This window comes from Lissotriton vulgaris, unplaced genomic scaffold (assembly GCF_964263255.1).
Source record: "Lissotriton vulgaris unplaced genomic scaffold, aLisVul1.2 SCAFFOLD_11185, whole genome shotgun sequence".
Classification (NCBI taxonomy): Eukaryota; Metazoa; Chordata; class Amphibia; order Caudata; family Salamandridae; genus Lissotriton; species Lissotriton vulgaris.
The window spans coordinates 15,806-29,923 of NW_028243640.1; the positions used below are offsets into that span (position 1 = coordinate 15,806).

The following is a 14,118-nucleotide window of genomic DNA, read 5'->3' on the forward strand; positions in this document are numbered from 1 at the left end:
AACTCTCTCTTACCTCAGGGCCGGAGACACCTGCAGGGCAAAGAGAGACATTAGAGGGTGGGGAGTGAGAGTTGTCGGGTGAGAGGGACCGAAGCCCCTCAGGATAGAAGGCGTGTGGAACGAGATGGGGTGTTTGAAGAGAGAGGGGGACCCCGTCAGCAGTTAGTTTCCTCGGGGCGGGGGTTGGGGCCCGGCTCGAACACCAGCAGGGGAGGATGGGTACAGGGGCTGATGGGCACCGCTCGGGTCTGGTGAGGGGGCGTGCAGACGCGGGGGGCACAGAGCTCTTCAGGACCTCTTTTCTTATCACGGTGCTGGAAGAGAGAGTGGGGGCCGGCGTCCTGTAGTCCAGGGGGCGGGGGGGGGGGGGGGGGGGGCTTAGTGTCCGTGCACTCCACTCTGCGTGTGCTGCTGACCAGCCTTTACAGTGCTGTCAGCGCGCGACTTACACAGCTGCTAAAATGCATGTTTTTAATTTTACCGGCCTTGCTGCCCTTTGCACCCAAGAAGGCATTGCTGGGGCGGACTCCCGTGAAACTGCACGCAGAGGGCCCTCCAGTAAGGAGTAAAAACTGCTAGGACCCTGGGCGAGGAACTCCAGAAGAGAACAAACTGTAGCTCTCCCCTGCTCCGACACATTACATTGCAGCTGTAGCCGTCCACTCTCCGTCCTGCCAGCGAGACGCAAAGCTAGCCGGCGAGGCTCTCAGCTTTGAGACGCACTCCCAGGCACAAGGTTTCGCATGATTGAGAGTGGGGGGCAGGAAGAGGGCACTCCTCACCGGCCCAAACACATTGCAGTCTCTTTGTCTGCAGCCATCAGAGACAGTGCCTCGCGCACGCGTTACAAAGGACAGAAATCTGAGGGTGCTTTTCACTGATAACCTCCTTTTTTCCAGCTCAAGAACGATTTCACAATTGCTTTTACATTGTCTGCTTGTTGAGGGAATGGTTCTGCTGTTAAGAGAACCTCAGACATGACCTTGACCTTTGCAGTGGATTTCTGCAGGTACCCCAGCTTACAATCAGCAACAAAGCGAACAACTGACCCCCACTAAGAATTCATTGGTATTACGTGAATAAGCACCCCGTTTTGACAACTAATTGGTTAAATCCAGATAAAAAAAATACCCACACTGCTTTCAAACTCTTAGATCTGGCACTGCCTGCAGTTCTCGCAATTCGATTCCAGTGGATTTCCTCTCGTGGCTACAAGTCTCAAATTTCCCAGGTCTATGCGAGATACTTTAAGTCTCAAGTCCCTAAAGTAATCAACAAAAAAAGACCAAGTATCAGAACGCCAAAGAAAAAAAAAACGTTGTGAAAGTTTTTCCAGCATGGGCCTCAAACTGAGCGGCAGCTGGTAGACAAGCAACGGCCGGTTATTGGGAGAGATGGACTGGCGAGGGGAGTCAGCAACGAATGGGTGCCCCCAAAGGTGGCGGGGTGAGAGGGAAGGGGCGAGGGCTGTCACGGAGTGTATACTACATGCGGGTAGTAGGCCATATGGTAGTGAGACGTACAATCCCCCCCTCACCCCCCAAAAAAGCCATGGACCCTTGCCTGCTCCTCACCTGGAAACGCAGTCTGCCCTTGTCGGGGGAGGCGGTGGTTTCCTGCTGCCCGGGCTCTGCTGCTGCGTCCCCTTCGGCTTTCTGTTCTGGCTTCTTCTCTTCCTCCAAGCTAGCCTCCTCCTGCCGGTCTGCGCGGCCTCCCTCCGCGGGGCTACCCTTCTCCTCTGCGGGCCGCGCCCCCGAGCTCTCCCCGCTCTCGGGTTTCCCCTCTCCGCCGCCCTTGGCCTCCGCGTCCTCTTCCTCCGTGAAGGTGGGAAGCCTGCGGGAAGCGACGGGCGAGTACACCGCGGCGGTCCGGGGGAAGCGTACGGTCTTGGGGGGCGAGGAGGCCGGGGTCCCGTCGGGCTCCTGCGGAGCCTGTCACCACACGCCCCGCCTCCGGCGGGACAGGGTACGGGGCCCCAGCGAGCACTGCACCGAGGCGTCCTGCCGGGGGTTCACCTGCACCCCCACATCGCGGGTGTTGGTCTTGCGCAGGCGCGGGGTCAGGTTGGGGTTCACCTGGGACAGGATGGCCTTGAGCTGCGCGCGCTGGTAGTTGTCGAAGTACTCTCCGGTGTCCGCGTAGGAGGTGAGGTAACCCCGCTGCCTCCAGCCGCCGCCCTTGCCTTTGGGGTTCAGATACCTGTAGTTGTACGGCGTGTAGGCCGAGTACATGTAGCTGTCCATTGCCTCGTCCGATATCGTAGCCATAGTGTCTGGCCCCGAGCCCGCCCCTGAGGCCTAATTAAATAAGGGCGGCAGGTGAAGTCTGCAAACGGCTCAATTAAGACATGGAATTGGAGTTTGGCAACCCCACCTGCAGAGACAGACCCCAGACTCGCCATAAGCGCATAGCAGAGCTTATAGTGGATAATACAAACTTGTTTTAGCCCAAATCTATATTTAAAGTCTGCAAAATGTCTCCCTTAGCTGAACCCGCGCGCCTTAATTGAAGTAGTGCAGTGCTTATTTTAACTTTACACGGGAGGCAACTTTGTCTCATGAAATTTATCTCTCTAAACACATTTTGCCTTAAGGTTTCTAGTGGCTCAGCAATGCACCTAATTGATAGGGCTACAGTATGTTACGTTAAAATATAGTGAATTATTATTTTCTTTAAATGGATCTATGTTGTCCTGATTTTCCTATGGTGCCCGCTGTCGTTGTTTATTGTTAGAATAGAACTTTGAAATTAATTAAAGATTACAGGTGCCTAGTTCGAACATAATTTTAGTTGTGTAGAGACAGGCCACTATTGCTAAATTATAATCGTGATAGCAGAGTTCTTAAGTTTTAAGTCCATGCGTGAGTAGTTAACTCAGTCCATGCGTTTTCTTTGCATTGTGGGATTTGCAGTCATGATTTCACAAGGGCCCGGCAACGTTACCAGTCCCAAAATGCATAGTAAAACTATGGGGCTGCATTAGCTGCTCCGGTATAGACGTGGAGAACTTGAGAGCTCTGCGCTTGCTTGCCAACGCATGAATTCTACAATCAGGGACGGTAAAGGGGGGCTAGGGGAGGGGCGCAGAGGAGTCACTTACCAAGTGTCAGGTGTGGGGTTGTTCGCCCAATTATGTGTTCTTTGCTTTGCGTTCTTGTATCTGTATTTTTTTTAGCATTGCGCTTGTGGCTCTACAATTAATAGACCGCAAGAAAAACAAGTCAGGTCCCGGGCCGCGCTGTGATTGGCTGACGTCACGGGGGTGTCCCGGCCGGCAGCCAATCACAGCGCGGCCCGGGAATGACGTCACGGGGGTGTCCCGGGCCGGCAGCCAATGGCAGCGCGGCCCGGGACAAAGGGGCGGGGCTTAAAAAAAGCACCAGAAACGCCCCCGAATCGCGTTTTCGAGAGAAAACGCGATTGACAGCCTCTGCCTCCCAATGGCTAGCCTCCATTTATGGAGCTAGCCAATGATAGGCAGAGGCGGGTCATCAGCCCAGATAGAACTCAAGAGGTTTTGCTAGCGCATGCGTACTTCGTAAACCTAAAAAGGAGAAATGGTCCCTTAAAAAAAAAAGACACACTTGGATTAAGTTACAGTTCACAATTAATGCTTCTAAAATATATTTCTCAATTACAAGGCTAAGTTATCTCTTTGCAACTTCTACCTCAATGAAGTTTTAAAAGATGAGCCTGTTGCTAGCCTGAAATATGAACGGGCTCCTCCCCGACCCCCTTCATGTGAGAATCACCTTAGAAAAGGCAAGTAGGTTGGTAACTTTGTAATTCGGGTGTTTTGCAGCAGCTTGAAAGTCTTTCCAAAGCTTATATTCTTTTAAAGGGCATCATTTCGGAAATTTAGCTTTTTCCATCGAAAAAATGTCTGTCACTGAGAACTGCAGTCAGACAGTGGGCTGGTTTTTGGGCTGACACTGGTCTGCGTTGGGCTGAATTTGGGCTTATGCTTGAGCAGCTTTGGGCTTGGAACTGGTGAGGAAATATAAATTTTATGGTCAAGTTATGTTCCCTATCGTAGACCCCAACGTCTCCATGTACGAGTTAAAGTGCATGTAACTTCCCTCCTGTGCCAGCTATGAAGACGCAAATACATTTGCGTCCAACGTTAACATGTCCTCTTTCAGATCCGCCATGAATGGATCACTAATTCAGTTCCTAAGTATGCCGTGCCACCGTCTTTACATGGTGCACTTTCATGTTTTCATGGCTCTGGCGAAGGCCTGCCATCGAGCCTTTTCCTGATTTCTGCCATCAAGCTCATTTCTGTTTTCTGCCTCTGAAAACGGCAGCCCCCACCTGCATCTCTGAACTCTGCCTTCCTTCCTGCCAAGCAGCGCGGGGCCTGGCTCAGTCCGGCCTGCCTGCCAAGATGGTATTTTGCCTTTATGTTATCAGTTCTGCTCCGTGAATCCACATTCCTAGCTAACGAGTAGGATAAACATATCCTGCCTGCAATAGATACAGTCCAGTCTTTCCGTCTCCATGCAAGTGTATTACTGTACCAATTTCCATAGAAAACTCCAGTTACTTAAAGAAATATATGCATCTCCTAGCCTTAGTGACAAGTAACCTCTGTCCCGATAGCCTTTAGTTTCCAGCAACATGTACTCCAAACACAAGATACCAGATATGATTTAGGAACAAGTTGATCTGACCCACCAGACTTCTGTCTCTCCCCTCTAAGGCTAAATGTCAAGTCCCCTGCACCCTCCTGTTTACGTCAGTCACACGTCATGCTGCTGTGCACGCATCCTTGCTACAGATTCCTGCTGACACTGCAAGATTTCATTATGTATCCACCCACTTGTGACACTTTATGTGACGTTTCTAGTACCCACCCCCGTGTACGCCCTAGTGCACGCCTTCTGATTACGTATTGCTACGCACATGTTTCCTATCTCGCTTCTCTCAGCTGTTACGCCTTCTGCATGAATGAACTATAAATATTGTACCTTGTTAATAAAGCATTGCTCTGTCCCTTCCTGAACCCCAGTGGTGAAAGGAACATGATATCCTGGTCCGGACCATACAATTCCATTTTATGGAATAAAACCCCTTAAAACTCAGATGCCACGGACTCTGTGTCTCTTATTTTGATTAAGCTATTTTATTGAACTTTACTGCATAGAAATTAAGTACCAGGTAATTTTATTTACCACAGAAATTGGCACCCCAGATGGGACCCTCCCCCACCTTACTCGCCGGCGGTGCGTTGCAGGCCTAGTCCCCTGCCACAGCCGGACGGACACTCATGCGCATCCGCAGGATTTCCTGTAATCTCCCTCAGGCCAATGGAGGTGACCGAGACTGCGATCGACACCCAGACGAGGCGGTGAGGAGTGCGGAGGATCCCAACCCGAGTCCAGCCGAGAGTGCAAGGTCCGAGGTGTCTTGAGGCCCACCAGTTCCGAAGTTCCGAAGTATCTACGTCGCGAGTCCAGTCCAGTTCAGGGTTCAGTCCAGTCCAGTCCAGTTTCTGAGGCCTTCCGTTTTCTGTGCTTCCCGGTGAGTACCGTTGCTGGGGGAGTATCTAGACGGGTGTATTACTATGCATCCGGTAAAGATGGGTTTGGGTACACAGATCCAGTCTGCACTGTTTAGCAGTGCATCAAGAATTCCAGTCTGCACTGTTTTAGCAGTGTATCTGCACTGTTTAGCGGTGTATCTGTACTGTTTAGCAGTATATCAAGAAGTATTTTAGTGAGTATTTTCGTTATAGAAATCAAGTATAGTCAATATATGTATAGGATTTTTGTGATTAATGTCGTGGTATGAGTGACTGTTTGATATATGTTACTGTGTTCTTTTATGTAATAATTGTGTTCAAAATTCAAGTAAAAGTCCAGTCAAAAATATTACGATGCCACTGTTCAGTAAATTAAGACAGATAGGAACTAGAAAAGGGATTCTAGAAGAAGCAGTGCCTGTTCCACTTAGGGACACTCCAGGGCACTTTATGTACCACATAGAATTATGGCGTTAAGAGTCACATAGGAGAACAGAGGAAGAAATTCATCAAACAGAGAGAACTAGACAAGGTCAAGGCAGAACAGGCTGATAGAGAAAAATGCCGTTGTTACTGGTCCTCTCAGAAGAACTAGCTAAAGTGACCCCCTCAGAAACACCCCGTAGGTCACGAGCGCCACCACCTGTATCCTTTAGAGTATGTAGAAAGAAGCTTGTAATTCCCCACTGTATATACGATCCAGAACCAGGAAAGGGTTCAATGCTCGTGATTTCACTAAGACTAGGAAGATTTGTGTAGTTTCTTGTAAATAGCTCCTTGTAAATATGGCTTGTGAGGAGCATATTCTCATTTAGACTTGTTGTGTTCCTTGTGCATTTCGCCTTGTAAATATGCCTTGTGAAGAGCATGTCATTTTTGGACTTGTTGACTTTCTTGTAAATATGGCTTGTGAATAGCGCCATGTGGATATGGCTTGTACAGAGCATGTTATCATTGCGTTAGTCAGGAGAGAGCTGGATCTCTTTCAAGTGCTTGGAGAAAATGTTTTGAATAAGGGTTAATTTCTTGGATTGAGAAGGCAGTATTTGTTTTGACAAGGTGTTAAGGAATTATAGCGTTTTTTGGTGTTGGCGGGGGGGGGGCGTGTTTTTGAGCGGAAATTCGTACCCGTTCCAGTGGAGGGATTTGGTTGCTTTTTGGTGAGGATTTAGGGAATAGCTTGAACTACTGTGATGCAAAGTTTGAAAAGGATCCGAGCTGTGGAAGTGGTGGAAAAAGCATGTTTTGTGCGGGGGTGCGATTTGCCATGTTATCCAATGGGCGTATTCAGTTTGCAGATTGAATGGTAAAATGTTGCATGGAGGGTAAAGGAGTGTTTTTGTGAAGGGTTTTGTCTTGGAATACTTGATTTAATGTGTTTAGCTCAGAAGACGGTAAAGTTGTAAATAGACCAGTCGAATTGAGATAAGGGTTTTGCACAGAGAGTGCTTAGATGTTTTTAGGGTTGACAAGAAAATATAAATCAGACCCTTCATAGAATGCGTTTTTATTAGTGTAAATGAACAGTGTGTTTTTTAAATAGGAATGTTTCTACAGAATATTTTTTCCCAATGTGTCCCCTACATTAGTTTAATTTGCATTTAGTTTTAAGACTGACCTATGTACTTTGACAGGCTGCTTCAATTGATGTGTACCCACTTAAATTAGAAAACATGGCCTTTTGAAAAAGTATGAATCCTGGCCCTCTTAATAGGTAGAATAGATAAGTTTGCACACTTACTTATGAAAATATTGGTTATGCAATGCAGAATTAAGGAGTTCGACATGTTATTTTCAAAAAAAAAAAAAAAAAAGGAGTAAAATATGGTGTGTTTCCATGCCATGAATGTTTTGTTTCCCTTGCAGCTAGTAGCAGTACAGAATTATTTTTAAAATGCTAGCATGTCACTCAGTTACAGAAAAATATATGTCTTTATTAATTTACTTTTTAACACGTTTTAAAGGTTTGCTTCAGTTAAAGTTAGAAAAGCTCTGGCCTGGGAAGAGATATGTTATGACGTACAAGGAATGTGTTTTTTAACCTTGAGACAGTCCGTCCGAGGCCTTTGGCCTGGTTCCCAGTAAATGATGTTTATATAAAGGGAGGGCTACTCCCTCTTGAAGCAAGCAGTGCCTGTATTGTTGGCCATCCTCCAATTCTTTTCCGCGGACAATTATTGGCTGTTCTCCAGCTGAGTCAGGCTCTTCCTCACAGTCAGTACTAAAAGCTTCATTGACTCCAGATAAGGCATGCTTGCAAATGAATAGTTTTTCCCTCAGTAGTGTAAACAGGATAATTGGCAGAAGCTTTGCTCCTGCCATGAGATCAACATTTGGCAGTCATTCAATTTTAGATCGCAATGAAGCTCGGCTGCTACCTGATTATGCTTGGATCAGATTCAAGCTCTGAGCGCGAACATAATTCTAGAGGGAGGGGCTGTTTCTCAAAGGAGTATCGAGGCTCCAGCCTTCTGTTTATGACAAGTTTAGTTTGGTTTTATTCAAATACATTTAGAGAGCGTATTGTAGGTAGTATGGTCATACTGTTCCCAAGATCTAGTAGGATTTATTGTAAATTTGCAGAGGTTTTGGAAAGAGGTTCCCCAATATAAAATAGTGCTTTTGAATTGAGAAGTCATTTTTATTTATTTATTTATGTTAACATAATTATTTTTGCTGGATTTATGACAGTGATTCCTAGCATTTACAGTCAGACACTACAGACAGCTAGACGGTGTTTACATGCCTACCAACATAAACGTCATTCTAATTACAGCAGGATCAGAACCAGACTGTGACATTGCATCTCTGACAGTCTTGCACTTTCTGTGTAAAGCAAGTGGTGTACAACACTTGCTTTCCAAGGAGGGTATACAGCTAACACGGTAGACAGCTAACACAAGAATCATACAGCTCATTACTAGCCTGTCACAGCCCAGAACACAGAAGGAGGTACAAGCTTTTATAGGCCTCACTTCTTACTGCAGACAATGGATCCGTCAGTATGCATTTCTAGCTAAGCCACTTATACAGTTGACAACACAGGAGGCAGCGTCATCGACTGTCCTCCCTTGGACTCAGGAACATACACAAGCTTTTGACGACTTGAAGAAAGCCTTATGTCAAGCACCTGTTTTAGCGACACCATGTTACAGCAAACCTTTTACACTTTTTGTCACAGAACGTGAGGGAACTGCATTATCAGTCCTCACTCAAGACCAAGCAGGGTCACACAAACCGTGTGCCTATTTTTCCAGCACTTGACTATAGCACGACTGACAGGTTATGAATTGACATTATTCCAGCCACACATAGAAATCAGACGCTGTAACACATTGAATCCAGCTACACTTTTGCCATTAAATATGACAGACCCTTTGGCACATGATTGTGTCGAAGTCATTACCATCACGACAAAACCCAGACAAGACTTGACAGACACCGCATTACCAGATCCAGACCTGACACTTTATGTGGATGGTTCATGTATGAGAACAAGTACAGGAGAGTTAGTGGCTGCATATGCAGTAACAACAGAAACTGATGTCATAGAAACACATCATATTGACACCCTGTCAGCCCAAGCGGCAGAGCTCATTGCTCTGACCCAAGCCTGTATTCTAGCCAAGAACAAGAAAGTTAACATATACACAGATTCCCGTTATGCATTCGGAGTTGTACACGACTTCGGAGTCCTCTGGCAAGAACAAGGTTTTTTAACTTCACATGGTGCCAAGATCCAGCACGGTCCCCTCATTCAAGCTCTGTTAGAAGCAATACATTTGCCTACAGTAATAGCCATTATGAAGTGTAAAGCACATATTAAAGTCACTGACAACATTTCCCAGGGCAACGACCTGGCAGACCGAACAGCCAAGCTTACAGCACAGACTCACACACCTGACTTGACAAAGACAATAGTCCCGACGCCAACTCATTGCATGACAGTTAAGGATCCCGCCCTAGGTGTAATTGACATACAGTCACATGCAACACCAGATGAAATTAAGGAATGGACTAAACTAGGAGGGGTCCAGACAGAACAGGGATGGATGACGAAGGGAAAAGCCACATGGTTTCTCCCCGACTCTATGGTTCAAGTTATTATTACCACAGCACATAGTCCTGCACATTTAGGAGAAAAACCCATGATAGACAGTATTCAAAACCTTTGGTTCAATAAACATTTACGAGCAGCAGCAAAACAGAAAGTGCGTACTTGCATGATCTGTTGTCAGTTCAACCCAGGTAAAGGCATTCCCGTAGAGCAAGGTGGATTTCATCCTCCTGACCATCATTTTGAAGTCCTCCAGATGGATTATATCCAAATGGACAGATGTAAAGGTTATAAGTATGTTTTAGTAGTGTGTGCACTAACCAGATGGACAGAAGCGTACCCAGTCCCAGATTATACTACAGCAAGCCTTGTAGAAAGCCATAATCAGACACTTAAAACGAAATTAGGGGTACGCCTATGCCTAAAATAAAATATCTGATGTTGACAATAACATGCTGACAGATTACCTAGCTTCCTTGATATCTGCACTACTCTCTCTTCATTCACAGGTTGCCACCGCCTTCCCTGACAACACCCAAGTCCAGGAGCCTGCCATAGTCCCTGGAGATGTTATCTATGAGCGGAACTTTGGACCGATCAAGCCCCCTTAAGCCGCATTGGAGGACGCCGAAGCCTGTGCTACACACCACAAGGACTGCTATCCGGCTCGAAGGACGAAAAGGAAATTCTATGGACAATTTGGAACTTTCTCTTTGCCCAAATCTTTGATAACACCCAAAAGACTGCCTTGAAACTAGTGACTCAAAACCCCCTTTTCGAGAAAAACTCTGCATCAGGAGTATTAATACAAATTACGGTCTAGCAAGTCAGACAGTTTAATTGTTTAAGTCCTCCCCTAGGTGAATCGGTTAAACCTGATTCTGACATGTACCCGTTAGACCCCAATAGAGAGAGAGATAGAAAGAAAGAGTTCAAGAAACGTACATACTGCAAATCACTGCGTAGTCACTGTATAGTGACATTGTTAATAATGTTTTTCCTAAGTCTTCTGATAATAGTTGCAAGTGTACTTCTCCCTATATATTACCCTATTTTCAAGCGTGAACAATCTGCTTACAATGTTTCTGCTGAACACACTTTTAGCGAGTTACCTCCACATGAACTCTCATACAGACTTGCGCTGCGCAACAACACTTTCATTAGTATGCTTCATCATTCCCATCAGACTAATAATGCTACAAACTGCTGGATATGTGGCCGACTCCCTCCCTACCTGAATTACAAGGGAGCTCTGCCCCTCTTTCCGTACCCGTTCACTCACAATGGCTCCTGTGGTGCATGGTTTAAAATAATTAACTCCTTAGATCCTGACATTGCTGTTTTCGATGGGGGCTGGGTTTGGGGAAACCTGAACTTGGTCCTGCTCGACGTCTGTTATCCTGATAAAGAGGGACTCCCCACTAGAATAGGAACCGGTAATTACACAATTAACCTCATGATTCTCAGTGTTGAATCCAAAGTAGAACTAGTCTTGCCCGCCATGTCCGTACTTCCAGTTAAAGGAGAATTATGTGTCAGAAAGAATGGTTCAGTACACCTGGGTCATAGTCTACCTTTAAAGCTTCACGTCATTCCTACTTCATTTGTGGTCATACTGCATATATACGCTTACCTCTAGATTGGGATGGCACCTGTTACATTGCATTCCTTCTGCCACCTGTTTTTCTAGCCCCACCTGATTATCATAGGAACTCCCACCTAGTATATACTGGACCCAAGAGAGAACTCCCGATTATACTGAAACGGCATGGGAGCAATATACAGATTTCAATAAAGGTTTCTTTCCTTACTTAGGTACTGTATCGAATAGTAAACTGATACGTAGATTGACCAGAACCCTTGAAGCAGTAATAAATGAAACTACTTCCACCCTAGGCAACTTAACAGAGGAACAGTCTGCTATGAGACTCGTAGTTCTTCAAAATCGTCTTGTCCTTGACGTCATCCTGGCCGATAGGGGCGGGGCTTGTACCGTCATCCACTCGAGCTGTTGCGTTTTCATTCCAGACAACGCACCATCGGTTTACAAAACATCGGTTTACAAAATGTAATCTCTGCATGGGGATGGAAAGTACTGTCATTTCTAGGTATCATATTGCTCATAGTATTCAGTAGTTGCCTATGTTTACAATGTGGGCCATCGATTTGCGGATTGTGCGCCACATCCTGTATTCCACGTTCTAGTCCAAGTTCACGTTCTAGTTCCCGGTTAAAGAAAGAAGAACAAATGATGTTACACAAACAAATAGATGGATTAATGAAGATTGATATATCATGAAGGGTCCCGTAGGGAACAAGGAGGGAATGAGGAAATATAAATTTTATGGTCAAGTTATGTTCCCTATCGTAGACCCCAACGTCTCCATGTACGAGTTAAAGTGCATGTAACTTCCCTCCTGTGCCAGCTATGAAGACGCAAATACATTTGCGTCCAACGTTAACATGTCCTCTTTCAGATCCGCCATGAATGGATCACTAATTCAGTTCCTAAGTATGCCGTGCCACCGTCTTTACATGGTGCACTTTCATGTTTTCATGGCTCTGGCGAAGGCCTGCCATCGAGCCTTTTCCTGATTTCTGCCATCAAGCTCATTTCTGTTTTCTGCCTCTGAAAACGGCAGCCCCCACCTGCATCTCTGAACTCTGCCTTCCTTCCTGCCAAGCAGCGCGGGGCCTGGCTCAGTCCGGCCTGCCTGCCAAGATGGTATTTTGCCTTTATGTTATCAGTTCTGCTCCGTGAATCCACATTCCTAGCTAACGAGTAGGATAAACATATCCTGCCTGCAATAGATACAGTCCAGTCTTTCCGTCTCCATGCAAGTGTATTACTGTACCAATTTCCATAGAAAACTCCAGTTACTTAAAGAAATATATGCATCTCCTAGCCTTAGTGACAAGTAACCTCTGTCCCGATAGCCTTTAGTTTCCAGCAACATGTACTCCAAACACAAGATACCAGATATGATTTAGGAACAAGTTGATCTGACCCACCAGACTTCTGTCTCTCCCCTCTAAGGCTAAATGTCAAGTCCCCTGCACCCTCCTGTTTACGTCAGTCACACGTCATGCTGCTGTGCACGCATCCTTGCTACAGATTCCTGCTGACACTGCAAGATTTCATTATGTATCCACCCACTTGTGACACTTTATGTGACGTTTCTAGTACCCACCCCCGTGTACGCCCTAGTGCACGCCTTCTGATTACGTATTGCTACGCACATGTTTCCTATCTCGCTTCTCTCAGCTGTTACGCCTTCTGCATGAATGAACTATAAATATTGTACCTTGTTAATAAAGCATTGCTCTGTCCCTTCCTGAACCCCAGTGGTGAAAGGAACATGATATCCTGGTCCGGACCATACAATTCCATTTTATGGAATAAAACCCCTTAAAACTCAGATGCCACGGACTCTGTGTCTCTTATTTTGATTAAGCTATTTTATTGAACTTTACTGCATAGAAATTAAGTACCAGGTAATTTTATTTACCACACTGGTCACAAAACCTGTCAATACTGGTTCCGCTTTTTACCCTGCTGTAGTTCTCTCCGACCGCAAGCATCAAGGACATCCTGCTGGGAGCGGGCAAGGAGGCCCCAGTATCGAGGTGAGACCTGAGCCCTGCGAGGGCTCCTGACATGTGAACGGCCCACACCCGGGGTTGGGTCCATTGGCTTAGCTCCCCGCTGCACTTTCTTTTGGCTGTGGCTGTATTTGGGTGTTAAGCCCGGTGGTAGAAGTGGGCGGCATCTGAGGGGCAGGACGTGCCCATGTTGCACACATGGTCCAGTATGCTCAGCTCCCAAGTTTTCCAGATCCGTGGGTGATGACCTGCTCCTGTCCAGGTTCTTTTTTCTTGATTTTGGAACTTGTAGCCCCGGTTTTAAAGTGGAGTAGAGTCTAAAGGACGAAACCTGGACCGGAGCGGCTCATCTCACATGGACCTGGGAAACCAGGCAGGAGTGACTGCCCCAGAGTCACTAGAAGGAGGTACATACGTTGCCAAATGTATTCCAATCGCCCCGGGTCCGAATGCTTTTCCACTTATGGCTCAGTCCAGAAAACAGTACAAATAAGTCTGGCCCATCACTGTCCTCTAAAACCAATTTTAAGTAACTTGTGAGTCAGGGTTAAGAAGAGGAACTCATACCCGTTGTGTAAGGTATTCATCGCTGCAAGGTTTCAGATTGCCATGTGTGAGATTTTCATTTTGTCAGCGTAATTATGACATTATGACACTTTCTAGTGAGCAAAACAAGCAATGAAGATCAGGGAAACATAAGTATCAGAAATTACACCCATTGGAGCATTAAGAAACTCCAAGAAGATCTTAAAAGTTCAACAAATCACCAGAAATGAAAGGAAGGCCCCTACCCGGACCAGTTCCAAGCCCAAAGTTGCTCAAGTATAAGCCAAAATGTAGCCCAACGCAGACAAGTGTCAGCCCAAAAACCAGCCCAAAGTAGCAAGTCTCAAATTATGCAGAAATAGCCATCAGAAACCATTTTAAGGGGAAC

At 46.2% G+C, this 14,118-nt stretch overlaps 1 long non-coding RNA gene and 1 pseudogene across 1 annotated transcript in view; one reads left to right on the forward strand and one right to left on the reverse strand.

Moving 5' to 3' along the window:
- LOC147668276 (uncharacterized) overlaps nucleotides 1-12,993 on the forward strand; it is a 28,190-nt gene extending 15,197 nt beyond the window's left edge. The window contains exons 2-3 of the long non-coding RNA XR_015304136.1: nucleotides 5,180-5,523; nucleotides 10,091-12,993. This is a non-coding gene — a long non-coding RNA (uncharacterized LOC147668276). The remainder of the gene's footprint in view (nucleotides 1-5,179; nucleotides 5,524-10,090) is intronic.
- On the reverse strand, nucleotides 10-2,267 carry LOC147668277 (zygote arrest protein 1.L pseudogene; annotated as a pseudogene).
- Nucleotides 12,994-14,118: the final 1,125 nt, after the last annotated feature.